Genomic DNA, 24156 nt, shown 5'->3' with positions numbered 1-24156 from the left:
TTATTTTTTCAAAATTCAGGAGGCTGGAATTTTGAGATCAAGATCAAGGCATCTTGAGCTGGTTTCTTCTGAGGCCTCTCTCCTTGGCTTGCAGATGGCCACCTTCTTGTGTCCTCACACGGTCGTCCCTCTGTTTATTGTGTCTGTGTCCTAATCTCTTCTTCATAAAATGCCACTAGTCATAGTGGATTAGGGCAGAGGTTCTCAACCTGTGGGTCGCGACCCCTTTGGCGGTCGAACAACCCTTTCACAGGGGTCGCTAAGACCATCCTGCATATCAGATATTTACATTACGATTTATAACAGTAGCAACATTACAGTTATGAAGTAGCAACAAAAATAATTTTATGGTTGGGTCACAACATGAGGAACTGTATTTAAAGGGCCAGAAGGTTGAGAACCACTGGATTAGGGCATATTATAAGGACTCCATTTTAAAGTAATTGCCTCTTTAAAGACCCTATCTCCAAGTACAGCTACGTTCTGAGGTATTAGGGATTAGGGCTTCAACATATGATTTTTAAAAAAATATATAATCCTCAACCAAGGATATTTTTTCCATTGATTTTTAGAGAGAGTGCAATGGAGGGAGGGGAAAGAGAGACAAACATCGATGTGAGACACATCGATTGGTTGCCTCCTGCATGCACCCTGACCCAGGTCAGGATCAGGCCTGCAACCCAGGTACATGCCCTTGACCAGGAATTGAACCTGGACCCTTCAGTATTCAGTCTGATGTTCTAACCACCAAGCCAAACCAGCTAGGGCATCATATGATCGTTGGGGAGAAACAATCCAACCCATAGCAGGGACTTTGCGTTTATGTCCCTACAACTTTGTGCTGACACAGAAAATGTGCAATAAGTGTAGTTGATTCAATGTAATGAAGAAAGGGACAGGTATGAATTATGTATATTTTCTCAACCAAAGCATAAGCTACTTGAAGATAACTAAACACACTAGATTTGGAATTGGGGTACCTGGCTTATTCTTTGCTTCATGTTAGTAGAAAAGGAGGTCCTTTTAGCAATAGCACCAAAAGATGCCCTTTAACCTGGATCTGACATGCCTGGTTCTCTCCTAAAGGCATTCGATTGCAAGCATTTATTTTTCACAGTGCCCAGAGCACTTGCCAAATTCCAAGCTCCCACAAGTTCAACCTAAGAAAATGCATTTGCTGCTCAAAAATTTATTGTTGGCCTCCCTTTGTCTGCTCCATTTGGGCTTGAAATCAAGACATCAGGAGTAATACATGGAGTAATACAAGGAGTAATTCTTCCCCTGAAACACCATGTTTTCCTGCAGGGTAAGTGGTTCTTCATAGCCTCTTACTAATCACTAGAGAACCTATTGTCTTTACTACCGTAGCTTGATTAGTCCTTAGTGTTATTCAGCCGGACAGCATTTTGGAATTGGAAGGAGCCTTAGAAATCCTGGAATTTGAAGCTTTAGACCCAAGTTTGAATCCCACCTCTTTGGACAAACTGAGGTTTCCTGTTTGTCAAAATGAGGTATTAGTTCACAGACACATTCTAAGTAATAAATAGGATAACAAGGGCCTTGGACATAAGAGGACTGAAACACTATTAGTTTTCATGTCCCGGGTGAGCAAATCAAGTCCCAGATGAGGGAACATTTGAAAAAGAAATACACCAGCTCTCTGAAAGCTCTAAGCAGTATCAAATCACCAGTCTTTAAAACAAGCCAGAGTTTGAACCCTGATGTCTTTAAAACCTGTTTTTTATTTTATTGTGATAACAACACTTAACAGGAGATCTAAGTGTACACTATATTATTGTTGACTCTAGGCACAGTATTGTACAACAGATCTCTAGAACTCATTCATCTTGCACAACTGAAACTTTATGCCCATTGATTAGCAGTTCCCCATGCCCCCCCCCCACACACACACACACTGGCCCCTGGCAACTACCAGTCCACCCTTTGATTCTATGAATTTGACTATTTTAGATATCCCATATAAGTGGAAGCATGCAGTATTTGTCTTTCTCTCATGAACATCCTCATGGTTCATCCATGTTGCCACATGTTGCAGGATTTCCTTCTTTTTTAAGGCTGAACAGTATTTCTTCTTTTTTAAAATATATTTTTATTGATTTCAGAGAGGGAGAGGAAGGGAGAGATAGAAACATCAATGATGAGAGAGAATCATTGATGAGCTGCCTACTGGGGATTGAGCCCACAACCCAGGCATGTGTCCTTGACCGGAATCAAACCCGGGACCCTTCAGTCTGCAGGCCAACACTCTATCCACTGAGCCAAACCAACTAGGGCAAGGCTGAATAGTATTTCATTGTATGTATTACCCCTGATGTCTTATTTCAAATCCAAAACTATTTATTTTCCCCGCATGCTAGATTTATAAAATCTCTTAACTACCCACTAAGGAAGTAATTACTTTTTAAAAATGTATTTTTATTGATTTCAGAGAGAGGAAGGGAGAGAGAGAGAGAGAGAGAAACATCAATGATGAGAGAGAATCATTGATGTGCTGCCTCCCTCATGCCCCTTACTGGGGATCAAGCCCAAAACCTGGGCATGTGCCTTGACCAAGAATTGGACCACGACCTCCTGGTTCATGGGCAGACACTCAACCACTGAGCCACACTTGTTGTTTATTTTTAAACAATAAGCAGATAGCTCAGTTGGCAATTCACGAAGTAGTGAACACTTGAAAAAGAAATACCCAGGCTTTCTGTAAGAGACTGGCATCCAACACTCAGGGACCTGGAGGACAAGTGAAGACAGCTTCCCTGGAATGCTTTGCCACCCAGGCTAGTCTAGCCGGTGATGGAAGTTTAAAATTCAGGCCTAAGGGTGAAATCAGGCAAAAGTGTGTTTCCCCATAGTAAACTCACTTATGCACTCTTGCCCTCAGCATTATTCTCCAGATGTTTCTGGAACTTTAGGCAGAGGATTAGTGCCTCTGCTTGAGGACAGCAGACTCCTCATTGAATTTCCAGCCTCTTCTATTCATCTGCCTGTTGACATCAGAATTCTCTTTCTAAGACACAGATCTGATCTTGTCACTGCTCTGCTCAAAAATTCTACACGGTTGCCAGTTTCTACAGGATAAAGTACAGACTTCTTACTACGGGGAAAACAAGTGTATATATTTAAATGCCTATATGCATCTGGCCAGATTGTATGTGTTTGAGTTTACAAGAGCTGCCATAACAAAAAAGTCACAGACTGGGTGATTTCAAAAACAAAAATTTACTTGCTCATAGGTCTGGAGCTGGAAGTTCAAGGTGTTGGCAGGGTTGGTTTCTCCTGAGGCTGCGCTCCCTGGCTTGCAGATGGCTGCCTTCTCACTGTGTCCTGACATGCTTCTTCCTTTGTGCACGCATGTCCTTGGTGTCCCTTTGTATATCCAATCTCCTCCTCTTATAAGGACACCAGTCAGATTGCAGTAGGGCCCACTCTAATGGCCTATTTTAGTTTAATCACATTGTTAAAGACCTTATCTCCAAATACAGTCACAATCTGAGGTCCTGGGGGTTAAGGTTTCAATATATAAATTTTGGGAAGGGACACAATGCTATCCATTACAATACGTGTGCATTAGATATGTTTTAAAACTATACATTCTGGAAAGAGTTTGTTAAAGGGGTATTTTATTATAAATTAAATTATTTGGTTAATTCTTATATTTCAGATGTAAATTCTCTTTGATGGGAAGACTAAGAATTTGATATTACTAAAGGTGTCACTGGCTTGAGATGGACATTACGAACTGCCATAGTAGAACTCCCAGAATTATGGCTGCTACTAGTTCTCAATCAATGTTTCTAGATTCATTCTTAACAAGATTGTGACCTAAAAATCCATCTTATTTAACTTTGTATCCCCCAGCCCAACATCTAACAAGCATTCAATTGTTGCTTTTATTTAATGCATTAAAATCAACCTCCCCAAAGCCCTTCCCCTTCCATACCGTTTTCAGTCTCACTGAAAACCATTCTCTTCCCCAAGCATATCTCTCACTTTTTTGTGTGTCTTTACACATGGTGTTGTCTCATCCTTGACTGTCCCTTCCCCCAAAAGTCATTGGAACCTGAGGTATATCACAGATAAACACTCCCTCCTTTATTCTTTCAATTCACCATGTATGCCTTACTACTTAGTGAATAACAGAATGTATTTTATTTTATTTTTTTAATATATTTTTTATTGATTTCAGAGAGGAAGGGAGAGGGAGAGAGAGAGAGAAACATCAATGATGAGCTCAGCTGGCAGTTAGCTGATGGCTAAGTGGTTGAGCATCGACCCATGAACCAGGAGGTTCAATTCCTGGTCAGGGCACTTGCCTGATTTGTGGGTTTGATCCCCAGTAGGCAGCCGATCAATGATTTTCTCTCATCATTGATGTTTCTATCTCTCTCTCCCTCTCCCTTTCTCTCTGAAATCAACGGAAAGAAAGTAAGAGAGAGGGTAGGGTGGGAGGAAGGGAGGGAGGAAGGAAGGAGAGAATCACTGATCAGCTGTCTCCTGCACACCCCCTATGGGGATCGAGCCCAAAACCTGGGCATGTGCCCTGACCGGGAATCCAACTGTGACCTCATGGTTCATAGCTCGATGCTCAACCACGGAGCCACACCAGCCAGGCTATCAGAATGTATTTTAACAGTCAATTTCCCTCTCTCCCTCATTAGAGTCTATATTCCTGAGGGCAAGAAAAATGTTCCATACCTAGTATGTACTTAGCTGGATGAGTCAAGCTGTGATTCTGTATGGTTGTAAGGGTGGCATTCATGCACATGGATGGACCCAAGGAGTGAGTTTGCCTTCACCTGGTGGTTTTCCCAGACTCAAGATCTACAAGCTCAGCCTGACTTCAAGCCAAATAGAGGAAAGAAGTCCTTTTATCATGAGGCCCCAGGACCCTCAGATCTACCCTCAGAGAGTGCCCAAACCCAATACAGCTTTGGAAGTTGACTACTCCACTCCCCAAACCCACTCCCCTCTCTCCAAGTCACTCTGGCATCTGACCCTAGCACTAGGAACCTGTCAATCCAGGTCTCCGGCTGCAATAGAGAATAAACAAGAATGGCCTGTCTTTGGCAAATGTATGTGACACTTGATAAATAGCGGGGGAGGCAGATATTTCATTATGTGCTTGACTGGGAGAGAAAACACAAAAGTGCTAATAATTATCTCTGGGAGGTGATACTGTGGATGATTTTTATTTATTCTGTAGAATAGGTTGCATTGTCTAAATTTCTACAAAGAGCATGTTTGACTTGTCTAATTGAAAATGAAGCCCCATCATAGCACTCTAGGGACCATAAAATTCAATTGCATAAAAATGTGGGGTCTTGGTATTGTGAGATTATTGAAATGACTAAGGCAAGCCAGAGCAGCCAGCCAGGGGAATTTGGGGTTGTTGATTGCCATCCACATCTGTCCCTGCCTGGCTGTGGTTTGGCACTTCCTACTGGGGATGGACAACAGCAGCAATTTGCAGACAATTCTAATTAGCTGACCTTCATGTTGTCAACACTAGGCACCCTTTGCACAATGGAGCTATCTGTCTTCCTATACACCTCCTCAGAGGAAAAGTGGGGAGATGTCGCAGGAAGTGGCAGGCAGGGTCAGTTGCCTCATCTCTGAATTAGTGTTATGGGAGTTGTGGCCACCACAAAGGAGCATCACTCAGATCTCCCTTCAAGGAAGAAGTTGCTGCTCTGCTTCAAGGAGTGCAGTTAGCTGAGAGTTTGCAGTTAGCTGATAGCTTTTGAGCTCCTAGCCAACAACTAAGCATGGTAGGAATACTAGGGCCTGGCTGTTTTTGCTCAGTGTGGGATTCTTCTAATGGGTGATCCTGTTCCAGAAACTTCCCAGTGGGTCATCCAAGACTTTTCAGACCTACATCATAGTCTGAGGCTCTCTCTGCACAATCCTGCTTCTTCCCCCTTTTTATGTTTTATAGGCATATCTGCCACAAACCTCCAGCATCATAACTCTGGCTCAGAGGACCCTACTGTTATATATATGTTATTGACTTCAGAGAGGAAAGGAGAGGAAGAGAGAGCATTAATGGGCTGTCTCCTGCATGCCCCCTACTGGGGACTGAGCCCACAACCTGGGCATATGCCCTAGACCAGAATTGAATCTGGGACCCTTCAGTCTGCAGGCTGACACTCTATCCACTGAGCCAAACAGGCTAAGGGCCTGGCAGAGTTTTACACAGACACACTCACAGATATAAGACCCATGAGTATGGCTAATACTTAAGCCATCTATGCAGCATGGAAGACCCTACTCATGTGGCTAACATATGTTAAGTACCTACTCTGTGCAGGAACAGTGATCCTACACTTAACAAAGCCCTCTCTAATGGGGGAGACAGAGAAAAGTAGATCAGCAAAATACATTGTGATAGCTTTGTGTATACAAACAGCTTTGGAAGTTGACTACTCCACTCCCCCAATTTCTAACTGTTTAAGTAAATGAACACCTCTAATGAGTTCCCAATGTTCTCTCCTACTGTTTTCTTTAGTTGAGTAAACGTTGCTCTTACAATCTTGTTTATTATTTTGCTTTGCAGAGCCTTTTGCTGTTGACACAACAAAGTTAAACTGGAATACACATCCAATTGAGAAATTTTAATGAATTCTAAATTGGGGATTTGAAATCGTGAATTCCTGAATAACAGAGTTGATTTTTTTTAATTATCCTTAGCATTCCAGTTGTTGGCTTTTGGCCTTGAAATGACAGATGATCAGCAGACCTAATAATGACAGTAATAACCAACATCCAGGAATAATAGAACTTAAGCCATTGCCATATTCAAGCCAAGAGTAGCAATGAGCCTCTACCCATACATAAAGCCTTGGCTCACTCATTGTACCTGTGACCTAAGAAGCCACAGCCAGCAACTTCTGAGAGGAGAACCAGGAACATGACAGAGGAGCCAGTATTTTCTAGCATCACAGTGGGGTTGTCTCTGTTCTAAGAAATTCTAAAAGAATTGGTTGCCACCCTGTGGGAGTTCACAGGGAGGCAGAGGTTGGGCCTGATATTAGTTTTCTGAATCACTTATAAAAGGGCCAGAATTGTATCTTTGTATCTTTGTATCTTTGTCACAGAAGTATCCAAGCATACCAGCCCTCTGGTATATATATATATATATTTCTGTTCTCTAGGCTGTGTGGAAGTCTAGTACCCCAAGATTTATTGGGGATCCTCCTAAGAGGGTGGCTAGAAGTCTTTCTTCCATGGCTGACTCAGGGTCTCCGCCACCAGCTTGATCCCTCTTGACCCCCCACCCCTCGCCAATACACCACCCAGCCTCCTGAGACTGCTCTTTCTGCCCCTCTGCACCCCTGCATGCCACATTCTTCTTCCCCTTCATCTCCACAGCGGTACCAACACTAGGCTATTGTAAGTAACAGACACCTACTGACTGTGTAAGAGTAACAAAAGCAGGTACAGGACAGCACAAACAGGAGTCAGCTAAAGAATTCCACCAAATCCTATATAATAAAAGGTTACTATGCAAATTGTCCTCTAGACCAGGAGTTCGACCAGGGGGCGGGGCCAGCCAGCCAACCACCCATAGCCCCTCCCCTCAGCCGGCCCAGCCCCTGATCAGCCCCCCACCCCCACCCCAATCAGGGAGGGCTAGCCAGACCCCACCCGTGGTGCACGAATTCATGCACCAGGCCTCTAGTAGTCAATAATAAAAAGACAACCTGTTTTTTTAAAAATGGGGAAAAGCCTTGATTTCAAAACAGACATTTTAAAAAAGAAGGTTATGGATCACTAGCAAGCACACAAAGCAGTATTCATTGGTGTTCACATAAATACCATGTCAATTCGTATTACCATTTCTCACTAACTAGATTGACTAAATTTTATTTTATTTTTTAATTTAAATATATTTTTATTGATTTCAGAGAGGAGGGGAGAGGGAGAGGCAGATAGAAACATAAATCATGAGAGAGAATCATTGATCAGCTGCCTCCTGCAGGCCCCCTACTGGGGATCGAGCCCGCAACCTGGACATGTGCCCTGACTGGGAATTGAACTGTGACCTCCAGGTTCATAGGTCAATGCTCAACCTCTGAGCCATGCCAGCTGGGCCTGTTCTCTATCTTAATTATCATGGTGGTCACAAGGAGATAAACAATTGCCAAAACTCATTGAACTATACACCTAAGATATGTGCAATTTATTGTATATAAATTGTACTTTTAGAAAAATCCTAATGCCTACACCACACTGTAGTCCAATTAAGTCAGTCTCTGTGGGTAGAATCTAGGCACAAGTATTTTTTTAAAGCTTCCCAACAGGGGCCTCATCTTCCACAACGAAAAACTCCCCCATGGTGTTTCCATTTAAAAAAGGAAAAACAAAACAAAAAAACTTTATTTGGGGACGTCTCCACGCCGCACGCGCTTGTGTGCCTCGGGACATCAGTCAGCAGCGTCAGGGTGATCAGATCCGCTGTGGTGGTATCACAGTGCTCATGTTCAAGCCCCTCCTATTTTACTTACTAAAGGCCCCAAAGCGCAGGAGGACTGATGCTGTAATTCGGACATGCCCAGGAAAAGCTGGAAAGTGCTTCCTTTAGGTGAAAAGATGAAAGTCCTCGACTTAATAAGGAAGGAAGAAAAGGGTGTGCTGTGGTTGCTGGCATGTACGGAGCCTGTACCGGTGATATTTTTAGGGAAGAATATTGACTGCCATCCATCCCACTGTTGAGTGTTGACCTAGAACTACAGCTGGGATCACAGAATAGCAGTCATGGGCTTTGGAGTCAAATAAGGATTTACAAGGATTTCACCCCAGAACTGCCAGTGTCCATCTCTATGACCTCAAACAAATAACGTCACTCTTTATATCTTAGTTTCTTCATATTTAAAATGGAAATAGCCGGAACCGGTTTGGCTCAGTGGATAGAGCGTCGGCCTGCGGACTGAAAGGTCCCAGGTTCGATTCCGGTCAAGGGCATATACCTTGGTTGCGGGCACATCCCTAGTAGGAGATGTGCAGGAGGCAGCTGATCGATGTTTCTCTCCCATCGATGTTTCTAACTATCTATCTCTCTCCCTTCCTCTCTGTAAAAAATCAATAAAAAAATATATTTTAAAAAAAAATAAAAATAAATAAATAAAATGGAAATAATAACTTGCAGGATTATTTTAAGAGCTGGAAATAACATAGGAAGCAGCAATGAAAATGGGAACCCCAAGAGTTTGAGGAACCCACAGCTTGAAGGTGACTTAGATGCCTGGGAGTGGAGGAAAGAAGCACTTCAAAGGGATTGGGGCAGAGCCAGAAGCAAAAGAAAGAAATGACCGGAGACAGAAACGATAAGATGGACAAAGAAAAGCAGGAGCAGAAAGGTTAAGAAAGTGGCAGACAGTGATAAGAGAAAACCAGCAGAGGCAAAGGGACCTGGGTGGCAGCAAATCCTTCGACAGAGCAGTGCTGGGAGGACAGGCCTGAAGCTGCAACCAGCCTGCAGGGGGCACATTGAGCCACACCCTCCTTAGCACTCGCTGCAGGAAGCACCGGGCCTGGTAAAGTGTCACATGTGGAAGTGACCTTGTTTCTCTTTTCATTAGAGAAAATAAAAGGCTCACTGTCATTACTTGTCCTCTGGGATTTGGTGCACTCCTCCTCCCACAGGTGCCCCATCTTCAACATTCGGGACAAAGGCTGCTACTTGAAGTGCCTTTTTTGCTCTTTTAGATAAGTTGTAAGTCCCTTCTCTCTGCTTCTGCACTTCTTCCCTTACACCTGTATTAAGACACTGTACTCATGTGTTTCCCCGGGATCCATCTATGAACTTGAGGAGGGCAGGCCTTCTTCATGACCTCAGCGCCTACGACTTGATCTAGCACACCCCATTCTCACCATGATGCTTAATAAAAGTGGTTGAGAAGGTAGGGAGAATCTTCTGAGATTTTGCAATTCTAATGGATCAGTACTTGGACGATTAAGACAGGTATTCCAAGGACCCACTTAATTTTGAGTGTGCCAGACTCTGCTCTGGACAGTGGGGAGCATTTCAAGTCTGTAATAAAGATGATGATGACAATGGGTAACACTGGGTCACACCTGCCCTGGGCCAGGAGCTGTGCTATGAGCCTTACATTTACTATTAGTTCATCCTCACAGCAAACTGCCCTCAAGGAAGGCAGATAAATACATTACTAATAAACAACAGATAAATTATAATACAATGCAGCAGGCAATATAGAAGCATGGGAACTAAGGACTGGGGCTGAGCAACTTAGCTTCTTTGCACTTGGGGAGGTGTCTCTGTGATTTTTAAGTTATTTATTTGGAGACAAATAGTCCAAATAAACTGGGAAAAGCCCCCCGTCCCCACTCCAAGCCCCTATGGAGTGTTAGCCTTGCAAAAAACAAATTAAAGCACAGCAGTGTATTTTCTCCCATTGAAAAGCAAAAGCTCCGCATTACAGTCTCATTATTTAGGAAGGATTCATGAATTGCTTAAATGTGCAAATATTATTTATGATGTATATATTTAACTAGGGTGATAGTATTACTTCCCTTATTTCTCTGTTTATTATAGATTGGTATTAAGGCATGATGATAAAGTTCTTTGAATAAATCATTTTAATTGCCTGGTAAAAAAAAAAAAAACTTTATTTTTGTATCCTTTAAAGGAGCTAACTCAAACCAGAACCAAGTTAAAAAATAATAATTACTGTTTCTCCCACTCCATTCATCTTTTTTAAAAATATATTTTTGTTGATTTTAGAGGGAAAGGGAGAGGGATAGAGAGATAGAAACATCAATGATGAGAGAGAATCATCAACCAGCTGCCTCCTGAACACAACACACTGGGGATTGAGCCTGCAACCCAGGCATGTGCCCTGACCAGGAATCAAACCATGACCTCTTGGTTCATAGGTAGATGCTCAACCACTGAGTCACACTGGTGGGGCCACATTTTTTAATGGATCATCTACATTAATAAAAAACAAAGATGCTAATTGACCATACCTTTGCTATGCCCTAAGCCATGCCCACCAGCCAATCAGAGCGACTATATGCAAATTAACCCAACCAAGATGGCGGCCGGCAGCCACAGAGCTGGAGCAAGTAGGAGGCTTGGTTGCCCGGGCGATGGAGGAAGCCAAGCTTTCCACCTGCCCTAGAAAATATTTTTCCTTTAGTTCTGGGAATTTTTAAATTATTTCTTTAAAATTTCTGCTACTCCTATTATTTGGAATACCGGACTTCTTGGATTGATCCTCTAATTCTTTTATTATTTTTCTATTGGCCATCTTTCTTCTGTTTTCTGGGAGATTTCCTCAATGTTATGTCCCAATCCATTTACTATGTTGTTATGGTCCTTTTCTTTCTTCTTTTTTTTCTTTTTAAATATGTTTTTATTGATTTCAGAGAGGAAGGGAGAGGGGGAGAGAGATAGAAACATCAATAATGAGAGAGAATCATTGATCGGTTGCTTCCTGCATGCCCCTTACTAGGGATTAAGCCCACAATATGGGCATGTGCCCTGACTAGGAATTGAACCTTGACTTCCTGGTTCATAGGTCAACACTCAATCACTGAGCCATGCCAGTCGAGCATAATCATTTTCTTAAAAAAATAAAAAAAATGTAAAGAGTGCTTTCATGTTCCCTGTTTTTTCTTTTTCTTTTAAAATGTTTTTGTTCTCTCAATTCTTTTTTTTTTTAAATTTTAAAATTAACTTTTAGAGAGAGGAAAGAAGAGGAAGAGAAACATTGATATGAGAGCAAAACATTGATCGGCTGCCTGCTGCATTGAACCAGCAATCTTTTGGTGCATGGGATGACACTCAACCAATTAAGCCACACTGTCCAGGGCTGTGCCTGACACTTTTTTGTGTGTTAAATATATTTTTATTTATTTCAGAGATGAAGGGAGAGAGAGCAATAGAAACATCAATGATCAAAGAGAATCATTGATGGGCTGCCTCCTACACACCCCTCACTGTGGATTGAGCCCACAACCCAGGCATGTGCCCTGACTGGGATCGAACCATGACCTCCTGGTTCATAGGGCAACACTCAACACTGAGCCACACCAGTGGGCTTGCCTAGCACTCTTGATCCTGAATTCTGGAGGCTGGGAAGTCCAAGATTAAGGTGATGGCAGATTCAGTGTCTATGAAGGTCTGCTTCTTAGCTCTTAGATTGTTATCTTCTAGCTGTGTCCTCATATGGCAGAAGGGCACCAAAATTTTTTTATTAATGGATGGCAGAGAATAAAATTCAAGTTTTTTGACTCGTAAGTTTTTGTATTATGCTCACACAGACACTTTTTAGAATATCTGACACATAATAATTTCAAAAAAATCAAGCTTTGATTCTTAGCTGCTCTAAGGCATCAGCTTTTGCATTGTTTGTTCTGTGAAGATCACACCGTTAAGATCTGGGATTTCTTGTCCTACCGCACATAAGGAGCGTTGTGATTTGGCAAGCAGTATGTGGCTTTCACCACAGTGGGTCTGAGATTTCATATCTCAGCTGATCATTGTGAGGCAGACTATTTTCTCATAGAAACAGCATTATCATTGGTGGTTGCATTCTTGAGCTATGTTCTCAGCACCAAATAAATAAAAGGGACAAGCAGTGATAAAAACAAACATAAACCTTCATAATCATTTTGAATAATCAAACTGTGCTTTCCAGGATATAAAATGATCACAATCTATCCAAAGGTCCCCATGGTGTTCTCATAAACTCTACACACAATATATATGTAACATACAAGTCTAGGTTATAATAAGATAAATCCACAATTAATAACCTAGCCATAATATATATTAATTACACACTTAAAATAATTATTTTGCTGATATTTTCAGAATTTTAGAAGGGTTTTAAAATATAATTTAAATGAATCATAGCTCTGCAAATTTTCAGTTACCAAACAGGCTTATATCTATAAGCTTTTGGACATATCTTGGTAGAGGGATGGAGGGAGGAGATGAAAACATGTGTACAAGATGAATGTCAATAAGAAACATTGCAACAAATACTTATTGAGTCATGCACTGCATTACACATTCTACTTGTGTTATTTTACTTAATTCTCACAACTTTATAAAGAAGGCACTATTCTTATGATTATTTTAAGATGAAGAAATTAAGGTTCAGAGAAATTATATAACTTGTCTAAGGATGCAGAGTTAAGAAATGACAAGATGAAGATAAAGGCCAAGCCATTGTCTAAAGCCCTTGCTTTCCCAAATAATGATGACTCACTTTCCGGAGCACATACTCTGTGCTGGGCACTGTTCTAAGCACATTGTTTAACCATTTAATCCTTTCAACAGTCTTATAAGCCCACCCGGTGTGGCTGTGGTTGAGTATCTGCCTATGCACCACGAGGTCACTGGTTCAATTCCCTGTCAGGGCACATGCCCAGGCTGTGGGCTCCATCCCCTTTAGGGGCTGTGTAGGAGGCAGTCGAGATGTTTCTTATTTTTCTCTCCCTTCTCCCTTTCCCTTCCTCTCTCTCTAAAAATCAATAAAAATATATTTTAAAAACCAACAACAGTCCGATGAGTTGGGTACTCCATCACCCTAATTTTATGCAGAGGAAAAGGAAGCACAGGTAAGTCCATGTGTATCTAGCTAAGCAACCATTTCTAAAGAATGTTAATTGCTGATCACAGGCAACCAAGGGGAAGGTCTCCAATAGCATGCCACAATGATCTGTCTCTGCCCTGAGCTTTTAGTTCAGACTTTACTTGGATATAGACTGTGATCTACTGCCCAAATATGGGAAAGCATAAATATGGTAGGATACATTACACTGAATGGCAAACAAATCAGTATGTAAAAAAGGTCTCAGAAGTCTGAAATAATCAGCTGAATCTAACAAGATGTAACTGTAAGAGAACTAACCATAAAGTCCTAAGCAAGTTCATAAAATAGATCAATTGGAGGTTAAATAAATTAACAGTGATATGTGTAAAAGAGTTGTATAGAGTTTAAATGCCAAGAAGTATGACTTGAGAAATGGATGATAATTGAGTGCTATCCCTAGATATTCACCCAACCCCTGCATGTGCAGTCACATGTGCACACACTCACACACACACATGCTGCATTTGGAAATTAAAAATAAGAATGCCTTTTCAGAGTAAAACTATAAAATAAGTAATGGATCAGAGCAGACAAAGATAGCATAACTAGAGACAGAAAACTTACTGGCAAAGATTTTACTTTAAAATGTATTATCATATCTAAAAAAGAAGAATATGGCCCTAGCTGGTTTGGCTCAGTGGATAGAGCATCGGCCTGTGAACTGAAGGGTCCTGAGTTTGATTCTGGTCAAGGGGGCATGCAGGAGACAGCCAATCAATGATTCTCACTCATCAATGATGTTTCTATCTCTCTCCCATCTCCCTTCCTCTCTGAAATCAACAAAAATATATTAAATAGATAAATAAAAGAGTATGGCCATCATAGGATGATTGGTCAACAACTGAAGCAAAGATATAGGCAAGTCACAGAGTAAAGGGGCAAAGGATCCTAGATGCATGAACACAAGCACTTGGCTCTTGTGATATGTGTGTCTTTGTATGGGAGATGAATGTGGAAAATTACCCTGGCTGGAGGTCAACACTACTGTTAGCAAGACATTCCAGTCTTTAGAAGGAATTTAAGGACATGCTACTCTATCCCCAAAGAAGGAGTGTTTGACATTACCAACAGTAAGGAATATTTGGGGACTATGGTGTTGCATACTAGAGGAACTGAGAGGGTTAATTGAAATGCAGTAAGCAAATAATTAAAAAGTTATTGTGATTCTTAGGCAACATGATCTTGTATATAATTAATTGCAAAGGGAACCCTTGTACACTGTTGGTGGGAAAGCAAACTGGTATTGCCACTATGGAAAACAGTATGGAGGTACCTCAAAAGATTAAAAATAGAACAATCATATGATCCAGCAATCCTACTTCTGGATATAGATCCAAAGGAAACAAAATCATTATCTCAAAGAGATATCTGTACTCTCATGTTCATTGCGACATTATTCACAACAGCGAAGACATGAGAACCTGAGAACAACCTAAGTGTCCATTAGAGATGAATGGATAAAAAATGCTATGTATAGCCCTAACCGGTTTGGCTCAGTGGACAGAGCGTCGGCCTATGGACTGAAAGGTCCAAGGTTCAATTCCGGTCAAGGGCATGTACCTTGGTTGAGGACACATCCCCAGTAGGAGGTGTGCAGGAGGCAGCTGATCGATGTTTCTCTCTCATGGATGTCTCTAACTCTCTATCCCTCTCCCTTCCTCTCTGTAAAAAATCAATAAAATATATATATTTTTAAATGCTATATATACATCCTATATAATAAAAGGGTAATATGCAAATTGACCCTAATGGCAGAACGACTGGGAACGACCAGTTGCTATGATGCGCACTGACCACCAGGGGGCAGATGCTCAATGCAGGAGCTGCCCCCTGGTGGTCAGTGTGCTCCCACAGGGGGGCTCCAAGGATGTCCTACTGCGACCGTCAGTTGGACATCCCCCGAGGACTCCTGGGCTGCCAGAGGAATGTCTGACTGCCAGCTTAGGCCCGATCCCCCCAGGGAGCAGGCCTAAGCTGGCAGGTGGACATCCCCCTAGAGGTCCCCGACTGTGAGAGGGCATAGGCCGGGCTGAGGGACACCCCCCGCCCTGAATGCACGAATTTTTGTGCACCGGGACTCTAATATATATATATAGTAGGTATATGTATATATGTAGATATTTAATGGAATATTATTTAGGCTTTAAAAAGAAGGAAATCCTGCCATTTGTGATAACAGAGATGAACCTGGAGGGCATTGTGCTAAATAAAATAAGCCAGACAAAGACAATATTGCATGGTATCGCTTATAAGTAGAATTTTTAAAAAGATATAAACAGAGAGTATAAAAGTGGTTGCCAGGGGCTGGGGAATAAGGGGGATAGGGAGAGGCTGATAAAAGGGTACAAAGTTTCAGTTATAAGATGAATAAGATCTGAGGATTTAATTTTTAACATGGTGACTATAGTTGAAAATACTGTATTGTAAAACTGAAACTTGCTAAAACAATAGAACCTAAGTACTTTTAAAAAATATGTCTTGCCGTAACCGGTTTGGCTCAGTGGATAGAGCGTCGGCCTGCAGACTGAAAGGTCCTGGGTTCGATTCTGGTCAAGGGCATGTACCTTGGTTGCTGGCACATCTCCAGTAGGGAGTGTGCAGGAGGCAGCTGATCGATGCTTCCCTCTCATCGATGTTTCTAACTCTCTATCTCTCTTCCTTCCTCTCTGTAAAAAAATCAATAAAATATATTTTTAAAAAATATGTCTTTCTTGATTTTTTAGACAGAGAGGAAGGGGAGCGAGAGAGAGAGAAACATTGGTCGCTTGCCTCCTTCATGCACCCAGATCGGGGACCAAACCTGCAACCTGGGCATCAACCAGGAATCAAACCGGTGATCTTTTGATGCTCAAATATATTAGCATTTATTAATTTATTAATTAAATGTTATTTAATTAATGTTAAATCATAAAATATATTACAATTAAGGTTGAATCGGCCCCGGTGAGGTTGAGATGGCCCCAGTGAGGCCGAGACGGTCCCAGTGTGGTTGAAACAGCCCTGGTGAGGTTGAAACGGCCCATGTGAGGTTGAGACAGCCCATGTGAGGCTGAGACGGCCCCTGTGAGGCTGGGATAGCCCTGGTGAGGCTGAAACAGCCACGGTGAGGCTTAGACAGCCCCGGTGAGGTTGAGACGGCCCCGGTAGGGTTGCAACGGCCCCGGTGAGGTTGAGATGGCCTCAGTGAGGCTGAGACAGCCCCGGCAAGGCTGGGACGGCCCCAGTGAGGTGAACATGGCCCCAGTGAGGTTGAATCGGCCCTGGTGAGGTCAAGACAGCACCAGTGAGGTCGAGATGGCACTGGTGAGGTTGAAACAGCCCCAGTGAGGCTGAAATGGCCCTGGTGAGGCTGAATCAGCCCCGGTGAGGTCAAGACAGCACCAGTGAGGCTGAAATGGCCCTGGTGAGGTTGAAACAGCCCCAGTGAGGCTGAAATGGCCCTGGTGAGGCTGAATCAGCCCCGGTGAGGTTGAGATGGCCCCGGTGAGCCTGCAACGGCCCCGGTGGGGTTGAAACAGCCCCTGTGAGGTTGAGACGGCCCCTGTGAGGCGGGAACGGCCCCTGTGAGGCTGAGATGGCCCCTGTGAGACTGAGACGGCCCCTGGGAAGCTGAGAAAAATACCACATGAACTTACTCATTTATGGATAATAAGAAACATTATAGACTGATGAACAAAAATGGATACAGAGGCAGAGCAGCATTGAGCAGAATGTCAAACTACAGTGGGAACCCTGGGGAGGGTTGGGGGGAGTAGGAGATCAACCGAAAGACTTATATGCATGCATATGAGAATAATTAATGGACACAAGACACTGCGGGGGAGGGGGGAAGCCAGGGGAATGTCAAGGGGGAGAAAAAAGGAGACATGTGTAATACTCTTTGTAATACTTTAAGAAATAAATAAATAAATAAAATAAAATATATATATATATTACAATTATATTTGTCTATTATATCTCAATATGGCTGAAAATGACTTTAGTTGCAAAGAATCTACAAAAAAACTACTAGAACTAATAAGTGTGTTTAGCAAGGTTGTAGGATACAAGATGAATATACATAAACAATTGTATTTTGTTTTTTCACAACATGTTTGCACAAGAACACAGGTGTTGTGAAAACCACCACTAAATCAAAGCCAAAATGGGAAAGGAAAAGACTCATGTCAACACTGTTGTTATTGGGCACAAACCCATAGATTCTGGCAAGTCTGCCACTACTGGCCATCTGACCCACAAATGTGATGGGATTGACAAAAGAACCATTGGAAAACTTGAGAAGGAGGCTGCTGAGATGGGGAAGGGCTCCTTCAAGTATGCTTGGGTCTTACATAAACTGAAAGCTGAACGTGAGCGTGGGATCCCCATTGATATCTCCCTGTGGAAATTTGAGACCAGAAAGTATTATGTGACCATCATCTATGCCCCAGGACAGAGACTTCATAAAAAATGGAACAGGCCGAAACCGGTTTGGCTCAGTGGATAGAGCGTCGGCCTGCGGACTGAAAGGTCCCAGGTTCGATTCCGGTCAAGGGCATGTACCTGGGTTGCGGGCACATCCCCAGTGGGGGATGTGCAGGAGGCAGCTGGTCGATGTTTCTCTCTCATCGATGTTTCTGACTCTCTATCTCTCTCCCTTCCTCTCTGTAAAAAATCAATAAACTATATTTAAAAAAAAATGGAACAGACTGATGAATCTCAGAGGGAAGGTGGGGGTAGGATGGGGGAGAGATTAACCAAAAAATTTGTATGCATATATGCATAACCCATGGATACAGATAGTAGTGTGGTGAAGGCCTGGGAAGGGGGATGGGTGCAGGGTAGAGGGAGCTAATAGGGGGGTGGGGACATCTATAACACTTTCAACAATAAAGATAAATTTAAAAAACAACATTACAGGTACACCTCAGGCTGACTATGCTGTCCTGATTGTTGCTGCTGGTGTTGGTGAATTTGAAGCAGGCATCTCCAAGAATGGGCAGACCCTCTGTGAGCATGCTCTCCTGACTTACACACTGAGTGTGAAACAACTGACTGTTGGTGTTAACAAAATGGGTTCCACTGAGCCGCTCTACAGCCAGAAAGATACGAAGACATTGTTAAAGAAGTCAGCACCTACATCAAGAAAATTGGGTACAACCCTGACACAGTAGCATGTGTGACATTTTCTGGTTGGAAGGGCAACAACACGTTGAAGCCAAGTGCTAACACGTCTTGGTTCAAGGGATGGAAAGTCACCTGTAAGGATGGCAATGCCAGTGGAACCAGCTGCTGGAAGCTCTGGATGGCATCCTGCCACCAACTCATCCACATGACAAGCCCCTACATCTACCCCTCCAGGATGTCTACAAAACTGGTGGTATTGGTACTGTTCCTGTGGACCGAGTGGAGGCTGGTGTTCTCAAATCCGGCAGGTGGTCACCTTTGCTCCAGTCAACGTTACAACTGAAATAAAGTCTGTTGAAATGCACCATGAAGCTCTGAGTGAAGCTCTTCCTGGGGACAATGTGGGCTTCAACGTCAAGAACATGTCTGTCAAAGATGTTCGCTGTGGCAATGTGGCTGGTGACAACAAAAACTACCCACCAATGGAAGCAGCTGGCTTCACAGCTCAGGTGATTATCCTGAACCATCCAGGCCAAATCAGTGCTGTCTATGCACCTGTGCTGGGTTGTCACCCAGCTCACATTGCTTGCAAATTTGCTGAGCTGAAGGAGAAGATTGATCATCATTCTGGGAAAAGGCTGGAAGATGGCCTAAAGTTTTTGAAATCTGGAGATGCTGTCATCGTCAACATCATTCCTAGCAAGCCCAAGTGTATCGAGAGCTGCTCTATCCCCCTCTGGGCTGTCTTGCTGTTTGTGACTTGAGACAGTTGCTGTGGGTGTCATCAAAGCACTGGACAAGAGGGCAGCTGGAACTTGCAAAGTCACCAAGTTTTCCCAGAAAACTCAGAAGGCTAAATGAATATTATCCCCAACACCTGCCACCCCGGTCATAATCATTGGTGGAAGAACAGTCTCAGGACTGTTTGTCTCAATTGGTCATTTAAGTTTTGTTTGTTTTTTTAATACTAGAGGCCCAGTGCACAAAAATTTGTGCACTGGGAGGGGTCCCTCAGCCCAGCCTCTACCCTTTCACAGTCCGGGAGCCTTGGGGGATGTCCAACTGAGGGCTTAGGCCCTCCCCACCCCCCATTGCCCCTCATTGCTGCCCCGCAACTGTCAGTGGCCTCCCTCTGTGGGAGGTGACCAGGGACGCGCTGGCTGGCGAGTGGCCAGACCCACCCCCCATCACCACCGCCCCGCCGCCAGTCATTGCCCCCCCATAGCTGTCCCCTCCCTCTGCCGGCTGGCACCCACCCTCTGCCAATCGGTCATTCCAACGTTCAGTTGATTTGCATATTAGGCTTTTATTATATAGGATATTTTTATTGGTTTCAGAGAGGGAAAGAGAGATAGAATCAACAATGATGAGAGAGAATTATCGATCAGCCACCTCCTGCATGCTCGCCCCACCCCCCAACCCAGGGATCAAGCCCACAACCTGGGTATGTGCCCTTGACCAGAATTGAACCTGGGATCTTTCAGTCCACAGGCCGACGCTCTATCCACTGAGCCAAACCAGCCAGGGCGGTCATTTAAGTTTAATAGTAAAGACTGATTAATGATTACAATGCATCATAGAACCTTCAAAAGGAGCCCTGGCTGGATAGCTAAGTTAGTGCATTGTCTCAATATGCCAAGGTTGTGGGTCTGATCTCAGGTCAGGGCATATACAAGACTTAACCAATGAATGCATAAAAAGGTGGAGCAGCAGATGGATGTTTCTCTCTCTTCCTTTCCCCTCTCTAAAATCAGTAACAAATAAATAAATTTTTTAAAGCTTTCAGAAGGAAAGGAGAATGTTTTGTGGGCCATTTGGGTGTGTGTGTGGGGGGGGGGGGATGACAGTTTTTAAGTTATTAGTTTTTAAAATCAGTACTTTTCAATGTAAAGAACTTGACCAAAAATCTGTCACAGAATTTTGAGACGCACTTTAAAACAAAGTTTAAATGAGAGAGAAAAAACAATTTTGTTTTCATAAACTACCGATAAACAATTTTAAAATAAATTAAATTAATTCAATTATAATAGCACCACAAGAATAGAATACTTAGGAATAAATTTAACAAGGAAAGTGCAAAAAAAAATCAAGTAAATAACATTGCTGAGTGAAATTAAAGAGTATTTATTTAAAAAATGGGGAGATATACAATGTCCATGAGTTGGCTGATTCAATGTTGTTAAAATGGCAATTTCCCCAAATTGATGTATAAGATTTAATGTAATACCTATCAAAATTTCATGGGCTGTTTGTGTGGAAATTGACAACCTATTTCTAAAATTTATATGGAAGTACAAAGAACTTAGAATAGCAAAACAATTTTTAAAACGAAACGGTTGGAGGGCTTTATTTTATTTTAAAACTTAGTACAAAGCTAGAATTATCAAGAAAGAATAGATATTTATATGGATAGAAGAGAATAGGAAGTCCAGTAAAAGAGCTGGTCAAGTGATTTTCAAGAAAGATGCCAAGTAATGCCAAGTAATTCAATGGGGAAAGAACAGTCCTTTCAACAATAGGTGCTCAGACAATTGGATAAACACCAACAAAAAGATGACACTCAACTCTTACCTTACACAACTTAAAGAAAATATAGGATGAAATATTTGCAACCTTGGATTAGTCAACGAATTCTTATGTATGACTTCAATAAGTATGAACAATCAAAGGCAAAAATCAACAAATAAAATTTTATCAAAAATAGAACATTTGCTCTTCAAAAGATACAATTAAGAAAATGAAAATACTTGCAAAACATATATCTGATAAAGGACTTGAATCCAGAATATATAAAGAACGTTTATAATACAACAATAAGAACAAACAACTCTATTAAAAAAGGAGCAAAATACTTGAATAATTACCTCACCAAAGACAAATGAATGGCAAATAAGTACACAAAAAGATGCTTAATATCATTAGTCATAAGAGGAATGCTAACTAAACCAAAATGAGATACTGTGACACACCTACTAGATTGGCTAAAACAAAAAAGGCTACGTGTTGGTGAGGACATGGAGAAGCACACACATTGCTAGTGAAATGTAAAGTGGAACTTTGTAAAAAGTTAAATATACACTTACTATTTGACTTAGCAATTAAACTCCTGGGTACCTACCCAAGAGAAATGAAAACCTATGTCCACCCAAAGACTTGTATACAAACATTCATAGCAGTACTAGTCAGAATAGCCCCTAAACTGGAAACAAGGTCTATCAAGTGCTGAATCAATAAACAAAATGTTGTGTATCTGTAGCCTGGAGTATTACTCACAATAAAAGCATTATACTAAATGGAAGGAGGCTGACACAAACAACTACATATTGTATGATTCCATTTATATGAAAATTTTGGAAAAGACAAAACTGTAGAGACAGAAAAATCAGGGGTTGCCTAGGGCTGGGGGTGGGAAAAGAGATGGATTGCAAACGAGCATAAGGGAACATTTTGTGGTGATGAAAGTGTTCTAAAACTGAATTATGGTGATGGTTGTAAATTTCAACAAAGTTTACACTTAAAGTGCATGAATTTTATGGTATCTAAATTAAACCTCAATAAAGATATTTTAAACAAAACAAAACAGAAACCTATTGGCATCCTCCTGGCATCCTTTTTGGCTCATCTTTGAAATATCTGGTGCCTGCACAACTCTGTGGTAAATTCTCCTTGAGCTCTCCTCTCTGCACCCTCCGGAGGCCTTGTAGGAGACCCAAGGTAGTCATTTTAGCAAGCAATTCTAACCTTGGGGCACGATCTTCTTTCTCCTGGCAGAGGTAGCAGGAGAAAACTAACAAACAGGAGGACATATGGAAGAGCACGATCAGGCTGGGGAAGACCTTAAAATCGTATCTTAATCATTCATTACTGTGGCTATAAAATAACGAGTATTACAGCAAGGTCCTTGCTGTCATGGAGCTAATGTTCTAGTGGTGTGAAACGAATGGATGGATGGATGGATGGATGGGTGGATGGATGGATGGATGGATGGATGGATGGATGGATGGATTTTTAATTGTTTTGATTGATTAATTTTAAAATGTATTTTTATTGATTTCAGAGAGGAAGGGAGAGGGCGAGAGAAATAAAAACGTCAATGATGAGAGAGAATTATTGATCGGCCACCTTCTGCACACCCCCTACTAAGGATTGAGCCCACAACCTGGGCATATGCCCTTGACCAGAATCGAACCCAGGACCCTTCAGTCTGTAGGCCGATGCTCTAGCCACTGAGCCAAACTGGCTATGGCTATTTATTTTTTTTCATCCTCATCTGAGGGTATTTTTTCCATTGATTTTTAGAGAGAGTGGGAAAGGAGTGAGGGACGGAAACAGAGAGAAAGTAGGATCGATGTGAGAGAGACTCATCAATTGGTTGCCTCCTGCATGCACCCTGACCCCAGTGGGGATAAAACCTACAACCCAGGTATGTGCCCTTGACAGGGAATCAAACCTGAGACCCTTTGATGTGCAGGCTAACACTCTTACCACTGGGCGCACCAGCTAGGGACGTGGTTGGCAAACCGTGGCTCGAGAGCCACGTGCAGCTCTTTGGTCCCTTGAGTGTGGCCACGAAGTTTCAATCACACTGTACGTGCGCGCCCGCACATGGTATTTTGTGGGAGAGCCACACTCAAGGGGCCGCAGTTTGCCGGCCACTGAGCTAGGGCAATAGATTTTTTTTTTTAAGTAATAAGGAAACACCTTAATTACTTTGAAGAGAGTTAAAAAGGCAATATCAGGGAATGACTGAACCAAACTCTAGGGAGAGGAGCATCCTACACACCTTTTCTTTTTTCCTTTACTGTCTCTCGCCCCTAGAGTCCTTCTATTCCCTCTTAGCTTAAAATTTAGGGTCAATAAATGTAATCACTCCCAGTAAACTCCCTTGATCACCTTAGTTCTGTCACCATACTGCTGGCAAAATCACAACCCCAGTAAAATCCGACTTTTCATCTACATTGGTCTGATTTTAAAGCTGTCACCAGGAACCTAACGAGACCCTTACTATTTCCCAGCTAACATCCTTCATCTCCCTGGCCCACTCACTTGCCCACATTCCTATATTCACTTTCTGCTAAAGGACTGTTTCACACCTGGTCCTCTCTTTTCCCTCATCCTCACTTTCCACTGGTGATGGCTCCTCTTTCCTCTGAGAAACTAAAGAACCAGAAGAGAACTTCTAGTCACTCTTACCACATCCATGTGTCCATACTGGTGTACCCAGTAGACCCTGCCTTACGTCCTGCCTGTCAGGCGGCACTCTGAGTGCTCCTATGTAAAAGCTTTCACTGGCAAATTGGATCCCACTCTCTTGCAGATTCAAGAACTTAAGACCAGTCACTTCTCCCTCTCCATCCTACATCATGAATTTCTCTTCTACTGGACCTTTTCCATTAGTACACAA

General features: G+C 42.4%; 1 pseudogene; it reads left to right on the top strand.

The window, feature by feature from the left end:
- Nucleotides 1–17790: 17790 nt before the first annotated feature.
- Nucleotides 17791–19613, top strand: LOC102442667 (annotated as a pseudogene).
- Nucleotides 19614–24156: the final 4543 nt, after the last annotated feature.

The sequence above is a fragment of the Myotis lucifugus genome, unplaced genomic scaffold (assembly GCF_000147115.1).
Source record: "Myotis lucifugus unplaced genomic scaffold, Myoluc2.0 scaffold_63, whole genome shotgun sequence".
Taxonomy (NCBI): domain Eukaryota; kingdom Metazoa; phylum Chordata; class Mammalia; order Chiroptera; family Vespertilionidae; genus Myotis; species Myotis lucifugus.
This window is presented reverse-complemented; position numbering and strand designations above follow the sequence as displayed.